This window comes from Physeter macrocephalus, chromosome 11, assembly GCF_002837175.3.
Source record: "Physeter macrocephalus isolate SW-GA chromosome 11, ASM283717v5, whole genome shotgun sequence".
Lineage (NCBI taxonomy): Eukaryota > Metazoa > Chordata > Mammalia > Artiodactyla > Physeteridae > Physeter > Physeter macrocephalus.
The window spans coordinates 148427891-148454187 of record NC_041224.1 but is presented as its reverse complement, the minus strand read 5'-3'; the positions used below and the strand labels follow the sequence as shown (position 1 = coordinate 148454187).

At 49.7% G+C, this 26297-nt stretch overlaps 1 protein-coding gene across 14 annotated transcripts in view; it reads left to right on the top strand.

The window, feature by feature from the left end:
* Nucleotides 1-1732: 1732 nt before the first annotated feature.
* TMEM229B (transmembrane protein 229B) overlaps nt 1733-26297 on the top strand; it is a 40394-nt gene continuing 15829 nt past the window's right edge. For 9 of the 14 annotated variants that reach the window (XM_028496040.2, XM_028496034.2, XM_028496037.2 and 6 more), the window contains exons 1-2: nt 2004-2205; nt 4859-5052. The gene's annotated coding sequence lies outside the window, so the exon portion shown is untranslated. Of the gene's footprint in view, nt 1845-2003; nt 2206-4629; nt 4654-4858; nt 5053-18311; nt 18359-26297 lie in introns of those variants that run through there. The other 5 variants (XM_028496026.2, XM_028496025.1, XM_028496027.1 and 2 more) reach the window with 5 other exon arrangements.

The window sequence follows — 26297 nt, the reverse complement described above, 5'->3', positions numbered from 1 at the left end:
CTATATACTATGGCTTCTATACTAAAATTATATAGGAAAACATTTTCTTTGACCTCAAAGTTTATTTTTGGCCTCTGATTTTAAAAGAAATTCAAACAATTTTGTTGGCCCCCAAAATATTATGGGTGCTAGGCACTGCAAAGTACCTAATGGATAAGTCATCCCAAATTCAGATCTTCTGCCTTAACAGCCCACTGTGCTTTCCTCTGAGCAATGCTGCCTCCCCGAGCCAGAAGGGAGCAGGATCAGCGGCCAGCCACAGATTGAGAACCAGAGCAGAACTGGTCCTCTGAGGCAAGGGGGCGCCAGGGAGGTCCCTCTTCAGCAGGTGGGCTTTGCTGCCAGACTTACTGAAGCCTCTTCTTGCCAAGGTGTTTCTGGGAGGGGGCTGTCTCCTGCCTCTCTGACAGTGTTCTAGGACAGCCCACGTGCTTCACTGTATCTCTGACCGCTTCTCCCCATCCCTGCTTTACCCCCAGCAGAAAACACTTTCCTGTTATTGAAGGCCTACTGTACTGAGGACTCTACATACATTGTTATTGGGTCATCACAATATACTTATGAAGTAGGCGATATCATCTCCATCTTAGAGGAGGAAACTAACTCAGAGAAGCCAAGAGCTCTTGCCCCTGACACCACATGGCTGTGCACTTCCTCTGCGGGTTTGAGAAACCCAAGACTTAGGATCAGATTAGGTTCGGACTGGAGGACAGCAGCTCGGCTTCTCATCCAGAGTGGGGCAAGGCCAGCTGGATGGACCTCAGGTTCCTCTTCTTAGAAGACTCTGTGCTGCCTTGGACCTCTGAGAGCTCTCTGTCACTGTGGCATGTGACAAAAAGGGGGTGAGGGCTAGGAGGGAAGCAGCCATCAGACCTCACAGATCAGGCCTTGGCACACATAGGGTCTGTGTGAGAATTAGAAAAGAGCATAATAATCCCTGGACAGATTATTTACAAAAAGATACCTTCAGGGGGCATTAGAAATTGTAAAAATGTCCTTCCCTCTTGGCTGGAAAGCCCAGTGCCAAACCCAGGCTTGGTGTAGGGATTGGGATTGCATTGCCTTCCTACTCCCTGCGCAGCCTTTCTGCAGGACCCAGGACCCGCCTGAGGGGCCTGTCTCAAGGCAGGGCCCTCTGTCACTGATTTCCCACAGTTCCACATACCAAAATCTCCAGGCTTTCTAGATGACATCCATTATTTTCCACCTTCCAATAGAAGAATCGAGATTGACTTCAGAAGGAACATCTTATGTTTAGTCTTTGTGGTATAAACCAAACTGTGGGCCTTGGACGTTCAGGCTGTGCCTTAGGTAGATTCCTTAACTTCCACAGGGCTCAGTTTTTCCATCTTGAAAATGGGGATAATAAAACTCATCTTGCAGGCCCGTTTCAATGAATGTACGGCACGGAACATTATGCTGGCATATAGTGGGTCTGCAATACCATGTTGACCGTGGCCCTCAGGTAGCTAGAACCTATAGGATACCCACAGTGGACGTTGTACACGCAGTCCACACAACTCCTACAAGCTGGGAGCTGAGGGGTCCCGGCTGGTCCTCTCCTCGGGGCTCCTGCAGACACCTCAAACGCAGGCGCGGTGGCAGGAGCTGGGAGGGCCGAGGAGCTCTGCACTGCAGCCACCTGCGCCGCGGCCCGGACCGAGGGCGCGCTTCCAGGCGCCTGGGGCGCGGCCGACTCACGGCGGCGCGAGGCGGTGCGGTCGGCCGGGCAGCGGACCCGGCGGGACAGCGGGGGAGCGGGCGAGCAAGGAGTTAAGCGGGGCCGGAGGCAGAGCGCTTGTCAGACGCGAGCATGTGCAGTTTGCACCGCATCCGTACTATGGGTGAGTGCCGCCGCCGCCGCCGCCGCCGCCGCCGGCTCCGTTCCGCCCGGGCAGCGGCGGCCACAGCCCCCCGATCCCGGCACCGCCGCGGCGGCCGCCGCCGACACAAAATGCGGGACTAGGCGCCGCGCGGGAGGACCGGCGGCGTGGGGGAGGCAGGGCCGGCAACTCGGCGCGGGGGGAGCCCGAGCGCCGGGCTTGGGGGCGGGGAGCAGGCGGCGCAGGAGAGCGCCCCGAGCACCGGCGCGGGAGGAGGAGCGGGAGCGAGCAGGGGAGACAGCGCTCCCGGCCGCACCTGCGCCCGGCAGGCGGCCGGCCCTGCCCTGCCCCTGCTCGCGGCCCCGGCCCCGGGCCCGCACCGGTAGGTGCCCCGGATGCCCGCAGAGAGGCCTTTCCGCCGCCGGGAGAGGTGGCCGCGCGGGGCGGGCAGCGCCGAGTGCGGGGGGGCGCGGGCGATGGTGCGGTGATGGGGAAGACCCGGCGACCGGGCGACCGGGCTGGGGGCGCTGCCGGATCCCGCTTCCTCTTTGCTTTCGGTTTCGAAGCGGTGCCCCGGCTCGAGAGCGAGCCGCAAATTAGATGGTGCGCCCGGGCTTGGATTCCCTGAGGGGGATGGGCGCACAGGGGGGCGTGTTGGGGAAGGGGTGCACGCTGGCAACTTTCACCGCCTGAAACAAAGGGGGCATGGGGAGATGCGAGGGGAAGGGGTCAGCCGGGGATCTCCGGCAGCGGAAGGTTGACACCCCCTCTTCCTCCGGGCGGAGAGCATCCCGAGGCCGCCTCGGGGGAGCGGAAGGGGCGTCAGGCTGGGTGGAAGCTAGAGAGGCTTGGGAGTGGGAACCACGGACCCTCCTGAGTTTGAGGCTAAGGACTTTTCTGAAGGGGAGGGAACCGTGCCAAGATGAACCCTCTCTCCAGGGTGCATAGGAAAACTAGGTGATGGTGGACTGCACACCTAGGCGTCCTCCCCTTCCCAGCCCCCTGGCTGCCAGATCTCCATCTCCCCACCCTGATCTCCGGTCCTCTGTGGGAGATGCGGGGCTGGGATGGGGACCATTACAGCAAGGGGAAGGCGATATTGGCCTCTTTCCCAGGTGTCTTCCTTTCCCTCTTTCTATGCCCAGTCAGAAACTGATCCCCTTCCCTTCCTTCCCTGGACTATGTCTCCCTCTTTCTCCACAGTTTCCTTGGGGGGTATGTTTGTTTGGTTGCCTCAGGTACAGAGCTTAGGGTGGCAGGTTGTTCTGATGCCACTTCGAGCCCTCCCAGGAGGAAAAGAGCAGGACACTGGGGAGCTGTGCCAGCATAACCTTGGGGGCTCAGCTTACCAATTCTCCTGCGTTCTCAGCACCCAGTAGCAAAGGAGCTGTTATTCTGGCCTTCAGACTTGGGTCATCAGGGGGCCTGGGTTTTTCTCTTTGCTATAACCAGGAAGAGGGGTCAAGAGGAGGGCTGAATAGCCTTCGCGGGGCAGGGATGGGGGATACAGTGTCTTTCTCTCTAGAAAACAAATGGGCCAGTTTCCAGGTCCCCAGTCCCCGACCTTGTGTCTCCAAGAACAAGGTGCCTCCAGCTCTGAGCTGGCTTGCATGTGACCACCGGCTTCCATCCTGTGGCAGGACTGCCCATTGCCTTGCTTCCTCTTAGAAAAGACAGCCCTTTGAGAGTCAGGTTTTCCCCCTGGTTGCAAGGCAGTGCTACATCTGCTTGCCTGTGGAGACAGAAGGCACTGGATTGGTGGGGGGGGGGCGCTGGACTGCTGGGTGACTCTCCTGTCTGCTCCCGTGAAAGAACTAATGCTGTGAGTGGTTGGGCCAGGGGTGGGCCTCCCAGGACACCCTAGAGGCATGGAGGGGTGGGCTGAGATGAGGCTTGGCCTTTCTCCCCTAGGCTTTATATTTGGGGACAGAGTAGAGTAACTGGGGAGACAGTAGAGAGTGGGCCAACTTATTTATCTCATCCTTGGAGGGAAATTACAAGCTGATTTAGTGTTGACTTTGGTCACTTAAAGGTACAGGAGGGAGGGAGCAGTAAAGGATAGCAGGAAAAAATGAAGTCCCCTGAGCTATAGCTCTATATGGCCCTGGACCTTGTGGCTGAAGTCAGATGCAGGTGCTAGACCGGAGAGCACCACCAGCCCCACTTCTAGGACCCTTTCCCTAGGAAGGAAAGGGCAGGGCTGGGTTGGCTCAGGGTTGGGTTGAGCAGGGTTGATTATGGCTCAGTTCTCCTTTGGGTTAATCCCCAAGCTATTCCAAGCTGAGGATAATGATATAGACGCCTGACCTCCCCACCTCCAGTGGTGAGAGAGGGGCTTTTCCATGGACTGTTACTCAAATGTACTGACCATAGATGGGAAAATGATACTCCCTCCGACTCCCCCTTTTAAAGTGATGAGGCATGAATTTTTACATTTATAAAGTGACTTAAGTGCCTTGGGTTCTTGAATGAAAGATGTTAAATGAGTTAGGGAGCCTTATACTGTGTTTAATTTCACTTGTATCAGATTCACATACTGTTTCTAGAGGGAAAGGTGTCATTTTGCAGGAAAGGGCTACATTACAGCATATGTGATAGGGAAAGCTCAGTGTTGGTTTTAAAAGTGTAGTTTTTAATCAGAAAGGCACTTGCGAGCAGCAAGTGCTTTTCTGTCTGCCTCTGCTCTCTGGATACCTTCAAGTTACTTCCTAGTACGGTTTTCTTTCTGGTAGATGGTGTCCAGCCTGGATGTCAGTGACAGTCACCCTCCAAGCTCTCAGAAGGGTCTCTGATGATGTTGGGGACGCTGATGTTATAAATTGAGACCTGGGTAAGAGCAGTAAAGTGAAGCCGCTTGGCCTTATCAGCAGCCGTATCAGATCTGGCTGTCCTTGAGGGAAGGGAAATCTAACCCTGGCACAGCCTGACTGTTTTCAAATTTGTATCTCTTTACTTTCCTCCACCCTCCTCCCCCACCCCCAATTTACAGACAAGGTGGTTTGGGTTATATTTTTATTTTTATTTTTTTGTTCCAGGAACATTCCTTTTAAGGTGTGGATAATTTCTGACTTGTCAAACTCTCAGCTCCCTTTGTGGCAACACCTGGCTAAGGAGGGAATGTCGGAAGGGATGCTGATTCTCTGAGCAAGAAGAAACTCAGCCTTACTGACCAGGTCTTCTGCTTCCTCCACCACCACCTCTCAGAAATCAGAGGCTTTGTATTTGAAAAGTAATGTCTAAGCTGATTTCTGGGGAAGGGCTGGGAGGTGGTACTTTTGACTATGGCTTCCATGGAGGGAAACTGAGTCACACTAAGAGTTAGCACACTGGCTGTGGTGTGTGTGAATGTCTGTGTTGGGGAAGTTTTCCTTTCCTGGGATTTAAGAATGTTTACCATTAAGTACCGGAGGAGATCCACTGGTTACACTATTTCATCATGAGATAAAGATGCACTGATAGAATTTAGGTACCTATGTGTTTGATTTCAAATGTACAGTTGCCTCAGACTTTGAGCTGTGGGATGTGCCATGCTGCTGTGATTCAAGGAAAAGGAAGGGGTTTTCACCCCTGCAGCTCACAGCCATAGATAGAACTGAGGCTGAATAAGGAATCTATCCCATTCTCTATCCCATTCCCAGATGAAAAAGAGAATCTGCTCCCTTCCCTTTGCTCACATCCATCCTGCAGGTGTGAACTCCCACTCTCCTTCGCCCTAAGGCTGTCCTCAATGTTCATTTTAACATCAGTTCCTTTATGTATAGATTTGGTGGGGTCGAGGTCACAGAGTGAGTGATATTGGCCCCCTGGTCCCTTAGAGGATGGTTCTGAAAGGTAACTTTCCACCCTCCCAGGATGTTGGTGCTTCTGCCTTTGGGGTCGGTCACCGTCAAGTCTGGCAACTTGAGGAGTAACCAAAGTCATTGCCAATTCCTGTTTCTGAACATCCAGCTCCCCATTATTCTTTACTCTGCTTGCTCCCCAACAGGGAGTTTGATATCCTTTCAGGGCTCTTGGCTCTCATTGTGGCTGGTATTATAGAAGGGACAGCATCCTTGGAATTAGGGCAGACAGTCTACATGGGCAGGACTTGGGTCCTCAGATTGCTCCTTTTTGCTGCTCCCTCTGGAAGCATGGCAGTTAAAACAAAGTAAGACTTGCATTGTCAAATCCTAACTTACCATAGGGAGATCTAATAAACCGGGGGCGAAATTGGAGAGGGCTGTTCCTGCCATTCCTTTCCACATCAGAAGCCCTGCATTCAGGACACACTGGATTAGCCATTTCTGACTGCTTTCGTAGCTGGACTTGAATGACGAAGGCTTTCTAGCTAGTTCATTCATTTGTTGTTTCCTTTCAGTTTTTAAGAGGCACTCCTGTCACGTGAGTTTCTGGAATGGTCCGTTTTCATCAGAAAGGTCACTTACCCTGAGTTTTCCTAAGGCCTTGACACCAGCCCCGAGCTAGGGATGCCAGCCAAGAAGGAGATTGAAGGGCCACAAAGAGAGGATTCTTTTCTGGAGTTCTGGAGTTCTTTGGAGCAACGGTGGGGACCACTGCCAGCCCCCATCTTCTTTTTCATAGCTGTCCTTGGCCAGACCCCATTTAGTCTTCAGTCCCTAGGACCCACACCCCCCCCTCATTCCCGATCGAAAAAGCCTTTCTAAAGCCAGGAATAAGGCAGCCAGGGCAGTGGTCTTACTTTCATCTACCTTCTGAAAACAAATATGGACGAGAAATATTGTCACCAGTGGGCAACACAAGCAGCGGCCCCAGACTTTTGTTTTGTAATAGTGTTTTTGCCTGCCACAAACAAGGAGATGACCTTCCTATGCTGATCTGTAGATGCCTTAAAGCTTTCATATAGCCTGCCCAGTTTCCAGCGCATGGCGAGTACCTATTAAATCATCAGCTGTGGTACTTGGATATGATCAGAGACCCAGATTTCTAGGTTGTTGGGCAATGATGTTGTTTGTGCAGGAGCTGATGGTTGGCGAAGGCTTCCGGAATTAGGAAATCCAGGATCCCTCCCTGACTCACTTGTGTGACCTTGGACAGCCCATTTCAGCCCTCTGGGATTTAATTCCACACAGGGAGCTTCAGCTGGCTTCAGTGAACATAGCAATAATAATGACGACAGCCACTGTTTATTGAATACTTACTATATGCCAGGCATTGGGCTAAGCACTTGATAAAGGATAAAGTCACTGCCCACGTCACACAGCTAGCAAGAGTCCAAATTGGGATTTGAGATCTGTCTGATGCTGAGATCTGTCTGATGCCACTGTGTTCAATAGCCTTGGATTGCATGGTGGAACAAATGCTGGGGAGGAAGTAAAGTGGAGGTGGTGTTAGTTAAAGTATAGGAAGGAGAGCTGGTGTGGATTAAACACAGCTAGTTAAAAGGAGATGAAAATTGAGATTCTCCTTTGAAAAACAATATCCTGAGGAATGTTTGGGAAGAGAGGGGTTGGTACCCTGCACTGGGGAAGCAGACCAGATGGCCTGGGATTTACTATAAGAGGACCAGACTTCTGCTTGGCATAGGGATGTATCTCATAAACCCCATTTCATTTGGATGCCAAATTTTTCTCTTGCTTGATAGGCTGTCTGGGCAGCATTTTGCCTTCCGTCACCCTCCTTCCACTAGTCATAGTAGTTTGTCTTAGCAGATTCTTGGCTCCAGGCCTCATCCTCCAACCTAGTTTCTGGGCCTTCCCCTGCCCGTCATTATGGTCCAGCTGTGGAGACCCTGATTATGACTCTAGGTCCCAGGTATACTCTGCAAAGTACAGTAAGCATTGGACCATCCTGTTCTTCTGAGAAAGTACTTGTGGCTGCCGATTACTCCATTCAAAGGTGACCGGCTAGTTCATCGGGACGGTCCTCATCTCTTTTATCCTTGTTTGTTCCAGGCAAGTTAACTCTGGGGCTTTCCTACCACTTTGAGGTGTTTGTGGAAGAGGAATGAAGCTTGAGGTGGCGGCCTGCGGGAGAGGAGCTGACCTCCTTTGAGAGTTATCATGACGGTGTATAATGGAGCGTTGTGCTGCGGTCAGGGGACTTTGTTTGGTTCTTGTCTCAGCTCATGTGACATGAGTTCGTTTCCTCGTCTGTAAAATGAGAATGTTGGAAGAGATATTCTCTAACACCTCCTCCAGCAATCATGCTTGGGTCATCTAGTAGAATCTGGATAATTTGGTTTTTTCTCAAACGATAACTCAGCTGGTCTGGAGTTGTAGGAAGTCACAGCTGGGAGAGCAGAGGTGGGGTTGAAGGAGAAAGAAGCCAAATTGGAAGTTAGGGGACTAAGTCACAGTTGGAGCAAGTCCCTTCTTGGGAAGTGGGACTAGGTTGGCACATTCCTCGTTTGTTTAAATGGGGTAGCCGAGAGGTGGCGTCTGTTCACCCTTATACACGCCGTCTCCTAAATGATGAGGTGCACCCCTTGTATCTTGTCCTAAAACTTAAACTTCACCCCCCTCCGTCCTTCTGCTTTCCCCAAGTGAAGGCAGGAGGGAAGTCGTGCATTGGTGTATGTCTTACAGTCTGCACTTACATTTGGCAGATGCCAGGGCCTGGTTCAGTCCAGGATCCTCCAGGGCTCCAGGACCGGAGGACTTTGGCTGATGCTTTCCGAATGACTCAGAGTCAATGAGAACGTATCTTCCTCTGCTGCCCTAGCTCCACTTAAAAGAGCAAGATCATACTATGAGCTCAGCCTAGGAACTCAGGGAGTCACAGCTTTTCTGTTCGTGAAATTGGGCCGCCTTGATTTCCCTTTGCACAAGCCATTTGTCCAAGGATTCTGTTCTCCATTGGTATGTCTTCTGTTTTAATTTCATCATATTCAAGGCTGGGGAGCAAATGAGTTCCCATTGAACCCACCAAACCAATCTTTTCCGTCCCTACCTGCCTTGCTTTTTTCCTGAGTTCCTTATTGCCCTATAGCAGTGATTTCTAATGGTGGTTACCATACCACTGGGAATATTGAGAGATGATTTTAGTTGGTAAAGGGACAAACATTTCATTTTAATAGCTATGTTTCTAATGAGTGTAAAGAAACATGACTCATTGGGATGACGTAACTCATTAACACGACTTAATTTTGTCTGCTGCTGGACCTTTATGTTGATTCAGTGGGATTAGTTGTTTCCCTGCCCTGGGAGGAAAACTCAATCAGGCCCCATAACTTTCTGGGTCATTCTTAGGCGGTAGAAGGTCCTGTGGTCACTTTAAGTCACAAACGGTCTCAATTCAGTACTTAACACATCCAGTCCTTTGTCACTGGGCTGAGAGGGACAGGAAAGGGCTTGCTTGGCCAGCACTGTTGTCTGCCAGCTCCCAGCTTCCTGGGCTTGGCAGGTACTTAATGCTGAGTCTCTTCTTGTGGCCACATTCATGGGTTTCTCAGAGACTCTTCCCCCGCATTTGCTGGGACCATTTACTTCTGGTTATCTTGAAAAGAGCAAATTATCCTCTATTCTAGATCACTGTTCTCTCCTCAGCCCCTAAAATCCGCGATTCACCTCCAGCCTCTTCCGGCTAAGGTCCTTCTGTCTGTCCGAGTGGCCCTCTTGGACAAGACCTGCTCTGATCTCTTGCCAGCCCTCACTTGCATGTGGCTCACTTTAGCCCAAGGAGACAATCACACATCCTCTGGCGCAGTGAACCTGGGAATGCAGGCCCATCCCCCAGCTCAGCCGGCTCCCTTGGCTCCGCCCACAGCAGATGGCCAGCTTGTGTCTCACACCTTGTGTGTCTCAGGTATAGTCAGATGCCAGTCCACCCTGTCCTCTCAGTTGCAAGGTCAGATATCAGATTTCCTGGGTGGTTCTTTTGGAGGCCCTCTTACCAGCTTGGGAGCGTCCTACCTGTTGTATTCAGTGCCTTAGTTAAGACTTTTGATGGAACCTCTTGTTATGTATCATGAAAACCATAGCTGTCACAAGAAGCCCAGGATTTCATGGATATTATAGCTTAGGATAAGGCTACAGTACATATATAACTACAAATTTAACTTAAATTAAAAGGTTAACAACAACTAACATTTATTGAATACTTAATAATGAATGCCAGGTACTGTTTTCAGGACAGTAAACACTCTTTCATGTAACTCTTACAAGGGAGGTACTTGTATTATTTCTATTTTACAAATGAGTAAACTGAGGCAAAGAGAGGTTAAGCAGCTTGTCCAAGGTCACACAGTTGGCATCAGAGCCCGGACTCAGATGGAAAGAATCTGACCCCAGAGTGGGCTCATTTAAATAGCCATACTCTGCCTCTTCCTACGAGGGTAGTGGGCAGCCATAAGTAATGAAGGCAGAACTCAAATGATTTGGAAATGCGGCCTTAGGACATAATTGTAAGTTCTTCACTCTGGCATTTAAGCTCTCTATGCATTGCCTTTACCTGCTTTTCTAACAGCTCGTTCTGTGCCCTTCACCAGAGCCTAATCCACATGCCCAACTCACCTGCCATGCACCTGCCCGCCCCGCCCCATACCTCATTATTTCCCTGCCAGGAGGTCCCTCCCCTGCTTTGCTGCCTCCCCAAATTACAGTCCTTGTAGAAGTCGGAACCCATCTTTGCTGCAAAGGTGTGTTGGACCAAAACCACTTCCGCCGGAATCTTTTACAGCTCTTTTCATTTCCTCACTAAATTGGCAATTATTATGTGCTTTTATGCAGAGAGCAGTGAAGAGCAGTTAGCACACCTGAGTCTGATCTCTCTGTGCCACTCACTTCCTGTTTCTAACTTGTGCAAGGCCTTCACCCTCTCTGAACTTCGGTTTCATCATTTTTAAAGTGTGGGTGTGGATTAGCTCCTTTCAGTTTCCAATATTCAATGATTTATGGTCACCTTCCAGTCTCCTCTAACTTTTCAGCTCTTGAGGCCTGGACCCGTGTCTGGTATGTCTCAGTACAGCCCAGGACTCTGTACAGGCTTTTACACACAGACAGTATTTAACAATGTCAGTTGGTTGGTTGGCTGGCGGGAAATGCTTTAAGTCTGCTCTGGGCTTGACTGACTTTTAGAAATCGCCTTCCTCTGGGTGATCACTGCTGAGGACCGTTGCAGCTCTCTTTTCTGTACAAGTTTATAACAAAAGTTTTGGGTCCAATCTGCCGCCTTTTTTCTTTAAGAGATGTAATGTAATGCTATTCAGGCCCACACTCTTTTATCTGCAGTTTCAAAATTCAAAACATTCTAAAACCAAAAGGCTTTTCTTTAACTCGTGTAACGGCAAAGCCTGACCTGGACGAACATGAGGCCACTGGCGGTCTCTTTAGTCGGCAGTGTGAATATTCATAGATCTGGCTGCAGAAATGTTAATGTGTTTGGGGGTGCTGCCCCCAGACCCTGCTGTGGGGATTATGTAATCTACTGGATGTGCTCTACATTACCTTTTAAAAAAAATCTAAACAATTCTGAATGCCAAGGGTTTGGGACCAGAGATTGTGGTTCTGTGTGGTATTTCTTCAGAGATGCTATTGACAGTAAGGGGTGGCTAGGTCCTTGGGATGCGGGACTGTGCTAACATCACAGACCCTCACATGACCTCGCCTCCTTGGCCTTGCCCTAATCTTGGCCCTGATTCCAGTATGATAGTGCATGCCTTGGTTTTCCAATTTGTTTTTTAAAAAATATTGCATTATGATATAATTTATCTTGATTAGTAAGTCTTTCTTGGCACCTCCTTAAGTTCTGTGCCGAGGCAAGTGTCACTCCTCCCTCACCCTAGTCCCAGCCCTGCTTGACACCTAAACCAAGAAGGCTTCCCTGCTGCTGCTGTGGCATCTCAGGGATGAACTGATGTGTCCTCAGGGTGGGAGTGACTGCTGGGTGCATGTACTTCACTTTAATCCTGGGATTGGGGGTGAGGGGAAGGGCCCTGTTGGCCCCTTGGCTGAGTCAGCTCTGCAGAGAGACTTGTAAACTCATTCCTAGATGCATGTCCTACATCTGGATGTTTCTTCAGAGCCCAAGTGAGCCAGGTTCCTCTACTTCCTTCTGGGAAGGGATGCAGTAACTCATTTGAGAGTCAATCTGCTTGTTAATCCCTACGGCTGCTTCGACCTGACATTTTAAAATTAAAAACAGAAAAAAAAATACACACACACACACACACACATACAAATGTTCCTGGAAGAACATGAAAACAACAGAAGAATGTACAGTGGTGGAATCTAAAGTGTTCTATTGTGTTTTCTTCATTTTTTTTATTTTTGATGAGGAAACCAAGAGGAGAGGTAATAGAGTTGTGAGGGTTAGTGGAAGAGCCAGTCTCAGAAAGCCCTGTTTCCAGGCCTCCCATTAGCATCCAAGCCAGCAGGCTGTGCCGTTCCTTCTTTCCCAGTCCCCAGGTGTCCTGAGATGGGGAGGACACATGAATCAGTTAGCTATCCCCTCTTGATTGAAGGACACTTTTTTTTAACCCTTCATCCCTATTTGGCAGTGACGGGCATGCCTATGGGAATTTAGGCCACCTTTCTGCTCCCAGTAAATAACCAGCCCCACTCAGATTCGGAGCCCTAAGTATTTCTGGCCTGCCTTTTTAACCTATTACATACTGTTTACTCATCTTCTCATGCATTAAGAAGATATTCCCCAGACCAAGCCTGGCACCTAGTTCTTTGACTTCTTCTAAACACATCACTGCCTCCAGATATTCAACCATTTGTCATTTCCCTGGGCCCTGCAGATGATGTGTGGTCTTCCTCCTATTGTCATTACATGCTGGAAAATGCTGAGGTACAGTATAATTTAAATTAATCGTGGAGATGAAATTTCCCAAAGGTCCCCAACTGAATAGCTGTCTTAAGCCCCATGGGTTGACCACATTGTGTACCCATCATTCAGGAGCTTCATGTCAATATCTGTAAAAGACCATTGAATTTACTCTGTGGAATTGATCATGTGAAGCCACCCTGATTCTTACTCACCCCTCCATTTCCCTCAGCACTGCAGTTTCCCTTGCACCCCACAATCTGGGATGGTGCCCCTTTTTAATTAGAACAATTATTTGTAATGCCTCCTAATTACCCCGAATAAAATTCATAGATAATGACATACCTGTATACGTAAATTTAAAAAAAATCAATATGTCTAAACTGTATTGTGAAAGAGAAATAAAGGAAAAGTTGATTATAATACAATATCACATATTCCAGTATGTAATTGTTTGGGCACGACGACACAGAAAACAGAAGGTAGGAGTCAGATGCTTGAACCTGTACATAGAATCACTGAGAATGTAACAGCTACAAATACCCACAAGATACAGGTGTGTTGTGTGGGTGACTCAAATACCAGGAGACGTGACGCTGAGGCTTTTTCCCAGCTGGTGGACCACTCTTGGTAAAGTTCCAAACATACAGTACAGTATCCCCTCGACTTGCATTCCGGTGGCATTCCTGGACAATTCAGTATATGTTAAAACCATGCAAAAATCCTCTGTGTTTATTTCAGAAAGGGAGTTTGGTTCTAGATGCTGATGATTATGAATGGGCTTTTCACCTCTGCGAATGCCCAGGGGAATGTTCTAAAGTTATGTGGGGGGGGTTCTTTTGTGGGTTGTTGTGGGAACTGCAGGGCGTCTGGCATTCCAGGTCCCCACTAATAAGTACCTGTGGCACTCCCCACCCACCATGGTGCTGACAGAAGGCGCCTACCCCTGCCATCCCAGGGGTGGCCCCATTGAGAACTACTGGTCTGGAAGAAGGACCAGGACCAGGAACTGGGAGATCTGTGTTCTGGGTCTGGGCCACAGCACCTTAGTACTTGTATGACCTTAACTCTGGCTACCTGGGTCGCCTCTCTGTAAAGGGATTATAATGACATACGTGTCCTTGGCCTTTGGGATTGTGGCTTGCTGTGCTCTCCCCATGACCTCAGGACAGCCCAGAGCATCCATATGTGCCCCACAATGTATGTCCCAGCCACAAGCTGTCCCTCGCTGTGTTTTTTTTTTTCTTGGCCTTGAAACATCCTTAGGTCTCTCTTATCTGGGAAAGAAGGAAGGAGAAAAGGAGAAGGGACGCCTCCCCCTGCCCCCATCTCTACACCTCCAGCAGCTTTTCTCTCTCCTTTCCTTCACAAGCAAATTTCTCAAAAGAGTCATCTGTCCACACTGTCTCAGTCACCTCCCTCTGCAGTCACACCTCCTTCTTAAATGGTCCCCAGAGACCTCTCTTGGCTAAATCTGCTCGGTCCCTGTCTGGCTTGCCTCTGCCGTTGACTGTGACCCCTGACACTCTCCTGCCCCCACTTCCCTGGCAGCGCCCCTTCCTGGTGTCCTCCTCCCTCCCTGGCCTTTCCACAGGCCCCTTCATAGTACCTCCTCCTCCGCCAGCCCCGGATGTCACCCCTTGCACCTTCTCCCCAGAGGGTCCTCCTCTCTGCTGCTCCATCCAGCGGGGGTCCCAGGCCTGCCTCCAGCCTAGAGTCCTGTGGGCATCTCACACTTAGAGCATCTGAAATGCAGTTCATTGTGGGTCACCTCCGATGCACATCTTTGCTGGCATCCTCTTCTCTCAGGGAATGAGCCCGCTATTGCCCGAGCCAGAAGTATGGATGTCATTCTCTCTCTGTCTCTCTGTCTGTCTCTCACCCTCTCTCTGCCCCCCTCCCTCTCTCTCTCTCCCTCTCCTTCCCCCGGCCCCCAAATAAATCTCTCCTGTCAGTCTTGCTTTCTTAATAGCTCTGGAGTCTTCGCTAATTTGAGTTGACTGCTTGACCCTTGTTGGCATTTAGGATTGCGACCTCTGCTTACTGTTTGGCTGGATTAAGATCTTTAGAGGCTCTCAGCACTGACAGGCTTAGGGTCCCCATGGTAATTAAAAATAAATTAATATAATTCTAAATTATAATATAAAATCATGTACTTGGAAACAACAAAATTTATTTGTGCGCTGAAGCCACAGTAGCTTCTTTCTGATTCTCACTCATTTTCTCTTCTTTAGAATAATTTCCTCTGGTGTCCCATCGTGGCTGGTGCCCTCAGTGTGTGTCTAGTGGGCTAGTTGGGCCTTCCAGGATCACTTAGAATGTCAGCCACCTGTGGCCCGAGCTTGGCTCTTTGCCTCTTGGGTCTTTGCGTGTACCTGGTGGCATGACATAGATACTGAGTAATTGTTTAAGGAACGTATGAAGGAATGCATGAATAATGAGATAAACTTGAAGTAAGTTCATTTAAGTAAAAGGCACTGTCAGAATGGAGGTTATTATTATTTTTAGGCTTCTGGTATTTGACGCTACAGTAGAATTTCCACTGTTGTGCTTCAGCTTTCATACTCCAACCCACTTAGCATTGAGTAGTCTGTACATAAAAGATGCATATAAGGATTTCTGAATTAATAAATAAATGAAGTTGTACAATGAGATGGTTTGCTCGATTCCCTTTCCTGCAGTGAGACTGTCTAAAGAGACTCCCATCAGCTGCCTCTTATTTAAAGAGGTGCATTATTTAAAGTGGCTACACCTCCTCATAGTACCTGGGGAGAGGGGCTGTGCTTGTGGGTGGGGAGGGGAGGGAGGGGGGTTTACTTTGGAGTTAGGTGGTGGTGATGGTGGTGGGGTGTGTGGGAAACAGAGCATCCACCCTAGAAAGACTGCATGAGATCTCAGAAGGGATGAACGTGGTCTAAAGGCCTAAAGTCAGGCAGAATGAATAGGACTAACCACAAATTTGCCGGGGGGGGCGGAAATGAAATGCCATGAAACACCTAGAAGGCTGTGGCTTAACAAATATAACCTGACTCGTTAGTATGGGCTTGTGGACAAAACAGGTGTCAGAACATCTCCAGAAAATATTAACTACATATAAGAATAGAAGCAAAAGGTTAACCAGTTCTGTCCTGTGGTACTGATAGGGCAGCCTCCTGGAAGATTGCTGATCTTGGGTGGAGGAAGGAGTAAATAGGTGGAGAAGTAAGAAAAGGGGAGGGCCACATTGGAGAGGAAATGTGTCTGTGAGGGACATTTTGACAGGGCTGGAATTCTGGGGCCAGTGTAGACATGTGATGACAAATGTCCTCCCTGGATTCACCCTCCATGTCTGCTCCACCCCACCACACCCTGTCTAATGGAAGTGACCCCTTTTTTTTTTTTTCTCCAAACTTTTAAGTCCTTATTGAATTTGTTACAATATTGCTTCTGTTTTATGTTTTGTTTTTTTGGCCATGAGGCATGTGAGATCTTAGCTTCCCAACCAGGGATCAAACCACACCCACTGCATTGGAAGACAAAGTCCCAACCACTGGACCGCCAGGAAAGTCCCTCTTCAAACTTTTTATTTGGAAGTAATTTCAAACTTACAGAAAAGTTGCCAGAATAGTACAGAACACGCATATACTCTTTATCCAGATTCAGTATTTTTTAACATTTTGCCTCATTTGCTTTATCATTTATGTTCTCTCTCTCTCCCTCTTTTTCCTGAACCTTTTTTTTTTTTAAATTTATTTATTTTTGACTGCGTGGGTCCTCGTTGCTGCGCATGGGCTTTCTCTAGTTGCGGCGAGCAGGGGCTACTCTTCGTTGTGGTGCGCAGGCTTCTCATTGCGGTGGCTTCTCTTGTTGTGGAGCACCAGCTCTAGGTGTGCGGGCTCAGTAGTTGTGGCATGTGGGCTCAGCAGTTGTGGTACTCAGGCTCAGTAGTTGTGGCTCTCGGGCTCTAGAGTGCAGGCTCAGTAGTTGTGGCGCACGGGCTTAGCTGCTCCATGGCATGTGGGATCTTCCTGGACCAGGGCTCAAACCCATGTCCCCTGCATTGGCAGGCGGATTCTCAACCACTGCACCACCAGGGAGGTCCTTTCCTGAACCTTTTTAGAGTAAGTTGCCTACATCATGGCCCTTTCTCTCTGGATACTTCAGTGTGGATTCCTAAGAATAAGGATATTGTTTTACAGAACCTTCAGTAAATTGAACTTTGATATGATACTTTTATCTAATCTTCTGGTTGTCTTACAGTTTTGTTGATTGACTTAATAACGTCCTTTACAGCATTTATTTCCTCTCCAGTCCAGGATCCAGAACTGCATTTAGTTGTTATGTCTCTTTAGTCTTTTCATCCAGAACAGTTCCTCAGCCTTTCTTTGTCTTTCATGACATTGACATTTTTAAGAATATAGCCTCCTCCCCCTCCCCCTTTAAAAAAAATAGAATGTTCTTCCTTTTGGATTTCTCTGCTGTTGCCTCACATTTAGACTGAATTATACCCTCCTGGCTAGCATACACATGAGTGATGTTGTATCTTTTTCACTGTATTACATCCAGAGGCACCGGATGTCCATTCACCCCTTACGTGTGATGTTAAGTTGGACCACTTCGTCAAGGTGTCCGATTTCTTCACTGTGCATTTACTGATTTTTCCTCGCTACTAATAAGCAATCTGTGGGGTGACAACCTAAGACCATATAAATGTCTTACTCCTTATCCACATTTTGTCCCGAGATTTACCAATCATCCACCCTGGGTTTGCAGGTATTTCTGGATCCCAGGCAAGGCATGGGAGGTCAAGCTATCTGGGACCAGGTGACCCATTTTCGAGGGCATCACCCACGTGGGAGGACCTTGCTGTGCTGTGCCCAGCCCTGTTGAGAAACCGCATTTCCACAATAGTTTTCCTCTTCCTACTCCCACCAGGAACAGAAGCTAATTCGTCATTCACTCAACTGACACATAAGAATGTTCTTGCAAAAGCTTCTCAGCTTTATTTGGGCACAGGGGGGTATGGAACGAAAGCTAGTTCCCTCTCGGTGTCTTTAAGGAGCCTACCATTGAGTTGGGGAGACAAGACTTGGTCATTGAAAGGTAAAGGACATGTAAGTTGTCAGTACTGTGACCCCACAGGACAGCTCAATGAGAGCTGTCCTATGACCCTGGAGAATTAAGTGCCCTTAGGAGTTTGGGAGAGGAGGGATCAGAGTGGGTTGGGTACGATGAAGGGACATTTCATTAAGAAGGGTAATCTTTGAGTGGGCCTTAAAGGACAGGCAAATCTGGGTAAACAGCGATAGATAAGGGCATTCCAGGAGGGGAACAGTGTGCACAGAGACCCGGAGACGGGAGTATGGATGGAGAAATTGGGGGACAGCAAGTTATGTACCAGTCTGGATGGGGCCAAGGGTTGGTGTAGGGGGCAGGATCTACCCCGTTACTGAGCACCTACCTCGTGCCAGGCATTTTAAAAAATAACTTTCCCGATTCTGAAAGTAACACATGTTTGATATAGGAAGTTTAGAAAAACAGTTTTGCTATATAAAGAAAAATTTTAATGAAGTCGCTCTATTCTTTCATCCAGAGATAAGTGGTTAACCATGGTGTATTTCCTTCATTTCTGAGATCTTTAACATTCTTCTGGCAACAGCTTTGTTTGGGTTCATAGATTCAGTAGCCCCTCTTATCCCTCAGAGGATATTAATCATACTTTGAAAAACATTTCATTCTGGCGACTTTATTAATTTTGTTTTCCAGCTAGAACTTCTGTTCTCTAATTTGGTGCTTCTTTGGTCGTTTTGGTTTTTGTCAAATGTTTGGTAAGTCTTGGTTGTGTTTCTCCCTTTGTATTTTGAGGTTTTTCAGTCACCTCTGTGTGAACCCTGATTCCATGCTCTAGAGCCAGCTGCCCCTGGTTGTGGACAGGAGGGTGGGATGTGCCCGCTGGGGATGCAGGAGCCGTCTACGTGTCCCCTTGCCTCCCTACCCTAATGTCCCGGCACGAGCCTGGGTGGAGAGGTGGGGCAGGAGCCTGGCTCCTGGCTCCTCCAAATCCTATGACCAACCACTCAGGGCCTCTCCTGGGCCCCTAATCTCTCCAAACTTGGACCCTGCAGAGCCACTCCTCTGACTGAGTGTAGAATCCTCAGCCACACTGCTGGGGTTCAAATCCTAGCCCTGGCACTTACTAGCACTATGACCTTGGGAAAGCTGTGTAACTCTGGGTCTTATTTGTAAAGCAGGGACAACAATAGTCTGTATTTCAAAGGATTTTTGTGAAGGTTAAATGAGATAATATGTGCTTAGAACAGTGTCTGGCACATATATGTGCTGTATGAGTGTCATTATTATTATTATTCCATGGTTTTGTTTTGGAGGGTTGTGGTTTCTGTATCTGTTTATTCTCATTGCTTCCATCTTCAGGGAGCCCATATAATTCTCTCGTTTTCTGGTGCTGTAATTGATGTATTCTTCTTAGAAAATGTCTTTTCTGTCATTTTCTAGGGACTTGGGGGATTTAGGCATTTGCCCCTGGCCTTCCATCTCGATATAGTCATACATTTCCTTCAAGTTCTTTTTCTGTGAGCCTGTACGAGTATGTTATCGTTATCTGTAATACATACATGAAGGCATCCGTTGCCATCTGTGTCCGCTCACCCAGGAGCCTGGCCCAGGGCCGGACTCGCCACCCGGTCTAGGTTCCCAGATGCTGACTCTGTCCTGTGCAGGCCTGGGAGGTGATGAGTTCTCTTCTCGGCCTTCCTCAGACTGGTTTGAGGCATCCTAATGAATGTAATGGGTCCTCTGCTTCCTTTGTCAAAAGGAATGTTAATTATTTTCATCAGTCTAATTACGTGCCTAATGAGAGCCTGACTGAGATAACATTCCCTTTAATTACTCTTGCCTAAGTGCTGTTTGGAGCCATATTTGAGAGTGTTGCAAGGCTCGGTACTTTCACAGTAGATGGAGCTGTCTGGCGAGAGGCTGAGTGAGGGGCCAGGGTTGCTGGGCTTAAGGCCCATGGTGGAAGGGCCTGCTGCAGTCAGTGCCCAGACCGGTGTATGCTGGCCTTTCCTCTGGGCCATTACTTAAAGGAAAGGGACAGTCAGATTGGGTCATGTATGGAGCAAACAGCACCCATCACGGCTCCCCCAGAACAACTCATTTCTCGGTCTTCCCCCAACCCACCTGCACTTCAAGCTCCTCTTGGCCAGGCCCCTCACTCTTGGAGGACCTGCCCCCGTGCCTTTCCCTCCATTCAACACTTGGATTTTGAGTCCCTACTGTATGTCAAGTTTTATCCAGGACGTGAGGAGGCAAAGGTAAGGAACTCGTGGTCCAGATGGCTTTCTAAAAAAAAAAATTGATCATGCCCTTCTCCTCTTTGGCCAGGAGAAATGCTACATGTCTGACCCCTACCCCCTTCCACGGTTTATCTTCTGTACTTCCTCTGGTGGCCTTCCTTTTGTTCTGATGTGGTGTCTTTCAATAACCGGGCCTTCATGGGCAGACCCTTGGAAGGCAGCTCTCCCAAGCCCCGGGGTGGGCTTGAGTAGGCTGGAAGGGGCAGCTTACATGAGATTGTCTGCCATGAGAAAAAAGGGCAGCTCTAGGTGGCCCATTGCCATAGGTAAATTAAGTCCCCTAATTGCTGTCTGCACATCTGCACCTCCCATGAATGGTGTAGCAGGGGGAAAGTGCTGATGAAACCCTTGGCCCTCCCATTTTCTAGCTGTCATTTAACCTCTGAGCTTCCCTTGCCTCCTGTCAATCGGAGTTAATGCCTGCTTCATGGGCTCATGGAGGGGACACATGAGATGACCTGTGTGACACCTGCCTGGCACATAGAGGGTACTCAATAAATGGTTTGGAGTTTTTTAAATACTCCAAGCAGCACCCCCTACACTGAGTTATAGCCAGAGACTCGGGCTGGCCTCATTTTACTAATGGCCAGAGCCCTCTCCTGGCCTCTTGGATAAAAGTCACTCTTCAGACAGTAGACAGTGACTTTCTTGGAACAAGGGTTCATCCTCCCCCATCTCACAATGGCAGCCTTGGTTAACTAGGCTTGAGGGAGAGAATGAGGGAAGTGGTGTCTGTTCAGAAAAAAAAGAGGATTTCCAAGAGCAAGGAAGCTCAGCTCAGCTTTAGGTCTGTGTGTTTGGCAGCCTTCTCATCACCCTTGGTAAGTTCTAGAGCAATGTCCAGTGGAACTTTCTGTGATGATGGAAATGTTCTACATCTACACTGTCAGTATGGTAGACACTTGCCACATGTAGCTATTGAGCACTTTAAATGTGGCTAGTGAGACTAAGGAACTGACGTTTTTTATTTTATTCATTTTTTTTTTTTTTTTTTTTTTTTTTTTTTTTTTTTTGTGGTACGCGGGCCTCTCACTGTTGTGGCCTCTCCCGTTGCGGAGCACAGGCTCCGGACGCGCAGGCTCAGCGGCCATGGCTCACGGGCCCAGCCGCTCCGCGGCATGTGGGATCCTCCCAGACCGGGGCGCGAACCCGGTTCCCCTGCATCGGCAGGCGGACGCGCAACCACTGCGCCACCAGGGAAGCCCCTATTTTATTCATTTTTAAAGTTAAATTTTAAAGAGTCACATGTAGCTAGTGGCTATCAAACTGAGTAGTGCAGTTCTGCAGTTTTCAGAAAAATATCTCTTTGTGCACTTCTTGATCTTGGCTTGGGCATCATCTCTAGGCTACTAGTTTTCACATGTCCTGTTTGCAGAAGTCAAAGTGTGCTAGTTCCTGGCAAAGACCAGGTAAGTCAAGGGGAACTGACAAAATCAATGACCGGAAGGGTGATTTGGAGCCCCCAGAGCTATAGCCATCCTGCTGAGATTCACCCACCATGCCAGGCATCTGACTTTCTTATTTGAGATTCTGCCCCTTACTGTCTGCAAAGGGCAGAGCCACTGGTTTTCACAGCAGCAGAGATGGGTAGGTGGTGCTCAGATACGTGACTCTCGTACCAGCTAGGTGTGTTCCAGATGAGGAAAAATCACCTGTGCTAGTTAGAATTTTCTCGATTGTAAGTGACAGAAAATCCAACAAACTACCTGGAGTAAAAAGGAATATTTACCTTATTGTCAAGGTGAAACACCCAGGCTAGAGAGGACCTGGTAAAGTTACTTAAATTCTTTTGATCAGAAACCGATGGAAATTCCAGGCCACGAGTCAAAGGATTTCACCATCCCTTCATTTGTTAATAAAATTGCCAAGCAACAGCTGATGAGGAATTCACGGTTTCCAGCCCCTGCCTGCAAGAAGAGTCTTCCGTTGACTGGCTACATTTATTTGGCAGTTGGGCACTTTGCCCTGACCTAGTTGGCCCTGTAGGGATCACCAGATGACTCTTGCGATAAGGGGCAGGGGATGTCTGACCCCTAATTACACAAACTTTAGCTTCTCTGGCCTATTTCTCAAACTTGTTTACCTTGTTTCACTTACTGTTCGCCCTGCCTGGAATGCTTTTCCCAAAGCTCTTTGCAAAGCTTCTTTGTGTCTTTCTGATCTGAGGCCCTGATGCTAGATCCGTAGAGAAGTTTAAGACTCGCCCTCCAGCATCTGGTTTCTTTCTCTCCCCTACCAGGCCTTTGCCCTCCTTCGTGGCCTGATACCAGACATTACAGTATGTGCTGGCTGGCTTACTTATTGTCTGTCTCCCCACAGAACTGTGAGCACCAAGCGGGCAGGAACCTTGTCTTGTTCACATGGGGTACAGCGCCTGGCCTTCACCAGGTACTCAGTCAATATTTGCTGGAATACAGCACCTCGTATAAACAAACCAGCCTCCACAGGACTTCTGGGACCAGGTCCCCTGGCTGTTTAGAAATCTCTGGGGGTGGCTTGGCTGTAGCAAGCTGTGAAAAGTAGGGCATTGGGTGTCACGCTGTTGAGATGCTCCAGATTTGTCCTCCGAAAGACCAACTGGGCTTCTCTCTGCCTCCACCGGGGAGGCAACGAAGGGGCAGGGTCCCCACTGCTCCAAAGGCGTGGTGCGGTGGATTCACCTGTGGGACATCTGAAGGATGTGGGCAGTCGTAGGGAGAAACCAGATACATAAATTCCTGGTCACTTTGTGGTGAGGCTGTGAGTCCACTGCCTGTTCCTGTCCAGCTGACGGAAGGAGCCTTGCTGCTCTCACGTGATGAGGATTCTAGGGCCCCTCAGCTGCCGCCTGATGGGATCTGCATAGGGGATTATTGATGAAGGGGAGGTGAGGCAGCTCTTTACAGTAACACATGCCTTGCTCTGGGACGGCGGCCAGGCAGCTAATTAGAGCCCAGCAGCTGTCCAGCCTTTCATGCAGTGAGCAGCAGCTACACAGTGCCGGGGGTGGGATGGGAGGGAAAGGAAAGGAGCACAGGGCCAGAGACCACCCTCTAAGGTGTAGGGGATGGGTGGTCAGGGTCGGTTCCAGGGGGGACTTTGGGAGGGGTGTGTCAGGCAGAGTGGGCCGGATGGGGAGGAGGAAGGAAGAAGAGGAGGTTGTCAGGACAGGGTAGCCTGCAGGTGAGACAGAAGACAGGGTGATGAGATGTCCAGCAGGCAGGGTAACCCAGATTCCAAGCCCAGAGTGAGGGGCATGGAATGGAAGGACATGGCCAAGTGGAGGGTGGGGGGGTCCATCCCTTATCTACACCCTTTCTTCCCCATGCCAGCCAGGCCCCAGGGCCTGGGTCTCCTTGCTCCCAAGGGGGAGCTGACCAGACACAGCCTGCGGGTTTTGGCACTCCAATTGCATTTGTAGCTGAGCATGGTCACTCCTTGGTTTGGGAAGTTGCCAATCCACTTGTGTTCAGGACTGGTCTTACTACAGGACAAGTGAAAACAGTTGTTCTGGGTCAAAAGGGAAGAACTGGGGAGGATTTGAAAAACCAGAGGGCTCCCCAATGGGTCTCTGGGGCATCTTCTCTTTACTTTATGGGCACCTGGGTGGGGTGATTTGGGGAAGAGGAGAATAGGAGAGAAAAAGGGATAGTGTTTGCCTGCCACTTCCTGGCTTCACTCTTAGGTTCCAGGCCATGGAGAAGGGTGGTGGATGGGGGTAGATTTGATTTCGAGGTGCCGGTCAGAGAAGCAGAGATTCAATCCTGCAAGCCCAGCTTACCTTAAATAGTTATAGGGGAGGAGAGACAATGATGCAGAGGGAATTTCCTGCCAGCAGCTGCTGGTTAAACCTCTTTGGGAAATGAATCCTACGTATATGAAAACTGGATGCTTCGTTTGAGAGTGCCAGCACATTGTAGAAATAACAGAATAGGCACTGTTATTCTCTGACCTGAACCTGAGCTTGGCTCCTTGCCCATGTGAAAGCCTGCGGTGTCTCCCGGGATGCCTAGGACACTCTGTTCCTGCCCCATCCCTCCTCATGTGACATGTCTTCTGTACTGTCCAGACCCAAGGCACTCACTCCATCTATCCTCACCTCTCAGCCTGGGTGATGGCTCTTGGAGGTGGGAGAAAGGATAGTGAGCACCCTCCTTTCTTCCCTGGTCTGCAGAGACAACCCTGCCCATTGTAAATCAACGTTTATGGTGCTTTGTGGGAGAGAACCCTTCCATGATGGTGGCCTAAAAATTAGAGAAGAACACCAGACATCATTATGTTTGGTTAATAACACTGGACGTTGCAATCACCCAGTAATTTAGTTGGATCCTTCTCTACCTTGCTTGTCCCTCCATCCAACAGAAGTTTCATGGTCTCAAGGAATTCATCATGTGGAGGGGGAAACAGACACATAATCATTTTAAGATGGGGCAATATGTTTCAATAGGAGGCTGTTCAAAGTCCTGTGGGAACATCAGTGATGGAATAACTGGGGGGCTGTGGGGGGATGGCATCACAAAGGAATGAAGAGGGGGCAGGGTCTCAAAGGAGGAGTGGGTATGGTGGGCTGCAGAGGAGGGCAGTTAGACAGGGCTTGAAATTGCATGGTGGTCTCTGCTCCTTCAAGCTTCTGGGGCATCGGGACATGTTGAAGGAGAAGCTGGATGGACAGACTTGGCTGTACGTTTACAAATAAGCTGCTTACAGGATGGACTATGTAGATTACGCTGAATGAAGGATGAGTGCATGCAGATGTGTGCCTTGAGAATGAGATTGGGATGAAAAGCAGTTTGAAGGTATGCTATATGGCCAGAGGGGTGACTCTGGAGCCCGAGGACCAGGGTTTGAATCAAATGTATGGATTTAGCCTGATCTCTTAATATGCTGAGACTCAGTGTTTGCATCTTTAAAATGCAGCAGGGCTGGGGACAGGGTGGGGGTGGGGAGGTAGGATAATTCCTGCCTTCCCTGCAGGAGTCTGGGGAGAATTATGAGAGGTGATATACTTGAAAAAGTACAAGTACTACCACATATTAGTTGTATAAGGGCTCTTCACACATTCCTCTACTCCAAAAACTTCTGGTTCAGGTCATGCTGTCCTCAAGGGAGCCTCATGCCCTCTACACCCTGGGACCTGGTCTAAGGGGCCAGAGGGTGTCAGAGGGGTCTGGGGACAGCTTTGTGCACTTGGAGGCAGAGGCGGGACCCCCATCACCTCCTCGTCCAGCACGCCTCCCCCCTCCCCCCGCCCAGCTCCCTGGGGGAAGAGCCTGCAGACCAGGAAGCAGGAGGTGTCCAGCATGAGGCTGGCCCCAGGAGGGAGCCTGTTCTGACTGCCGCGCTTCATCTGCCAGGGCAGCACCCTAACCAGCCTCGGGCCCCCAGGGCTAACTGTGGCGACCAGCAGGCTGTGCTGCCAGGATGTGGGCTTTGGTTTCTGTTTCTGTTTGGTTTTGACTAGTGCTGTTAATGCGGCCTGCTTAGGGCCCAGAGAAGGGGACGTGCCCGTGGGGGGATCGAACTCCCCAGACACAGGGTCATGGTGGTGCTGGGGATGGAGGGCGCGCTGGACATGCCCCTGATAGGTATGTTCTAGGGTGATCCCTGCCCACGGCCCGGCAGGCTGGGAGAAGGGAGGGGTGTGGACAGGTGGGGCAGGGTTGGGGGCTCCTGTTTGTGGAGGAGCTGGGGAGGGACAGAGGCCAGGAGAGCACAGCAGCCCGCAGCACTTCACCCCCCCTGTCCTTCACTTCTCTCAGTGCAGAGGCCCGGGGGAGAGACCCGGGGGTGCATGCCCTCCCTGCCTGCAAGCACACGTGCACACAGTGAATTTCAGGTCCCCAACCCCTGTGCTTTCACTTCTCTTGGCTCCCCTGCTGCCTCGAAAGTTGTCACCTTCGGGAGCAAAGGCCCGACTCACCCCTGCTCAGAGAGCCTGGGGGGTTGGGGGAGGGAGGAGGGAGGCCATGGGCATCAGCACAGGGTGGTGCCTCTGTGGTCCACCCTGCTTGGCCGTCCACTGGGGGATGGGGGCAATTCCCAGCCCCGGTCACACACTGTTCTCAGCTTCTGAGCAGCCGGTCCATCCCTCTGTAGGGCTGGGCTGGATCTGATCTCTGTCCCTGGGCTCGTGCAGAAGGTACAGTTTATCCAAGGGATTTTCAGGGAAGCTTCAGCACCTTCATATTAAAGCAAAACAATGTCGAAGTCTCTATCAGATGGTCAAGGCTTAGGGCTCTATTAAAAATATGTATGTGGTGGGCTTCCCTGGTGGCGCAGTGGTTGAGAGTCTGCCTGCCGATGCAGGGGACACGGGTTCATGCCCCGGTCCGGGAAGATCCCACATGCCGCGGAGCGGCTGGGCCCGTGAGCCATGGCCGCTGAGCCTGCACGTCCGGAGCCTGTGCTCCGCAAC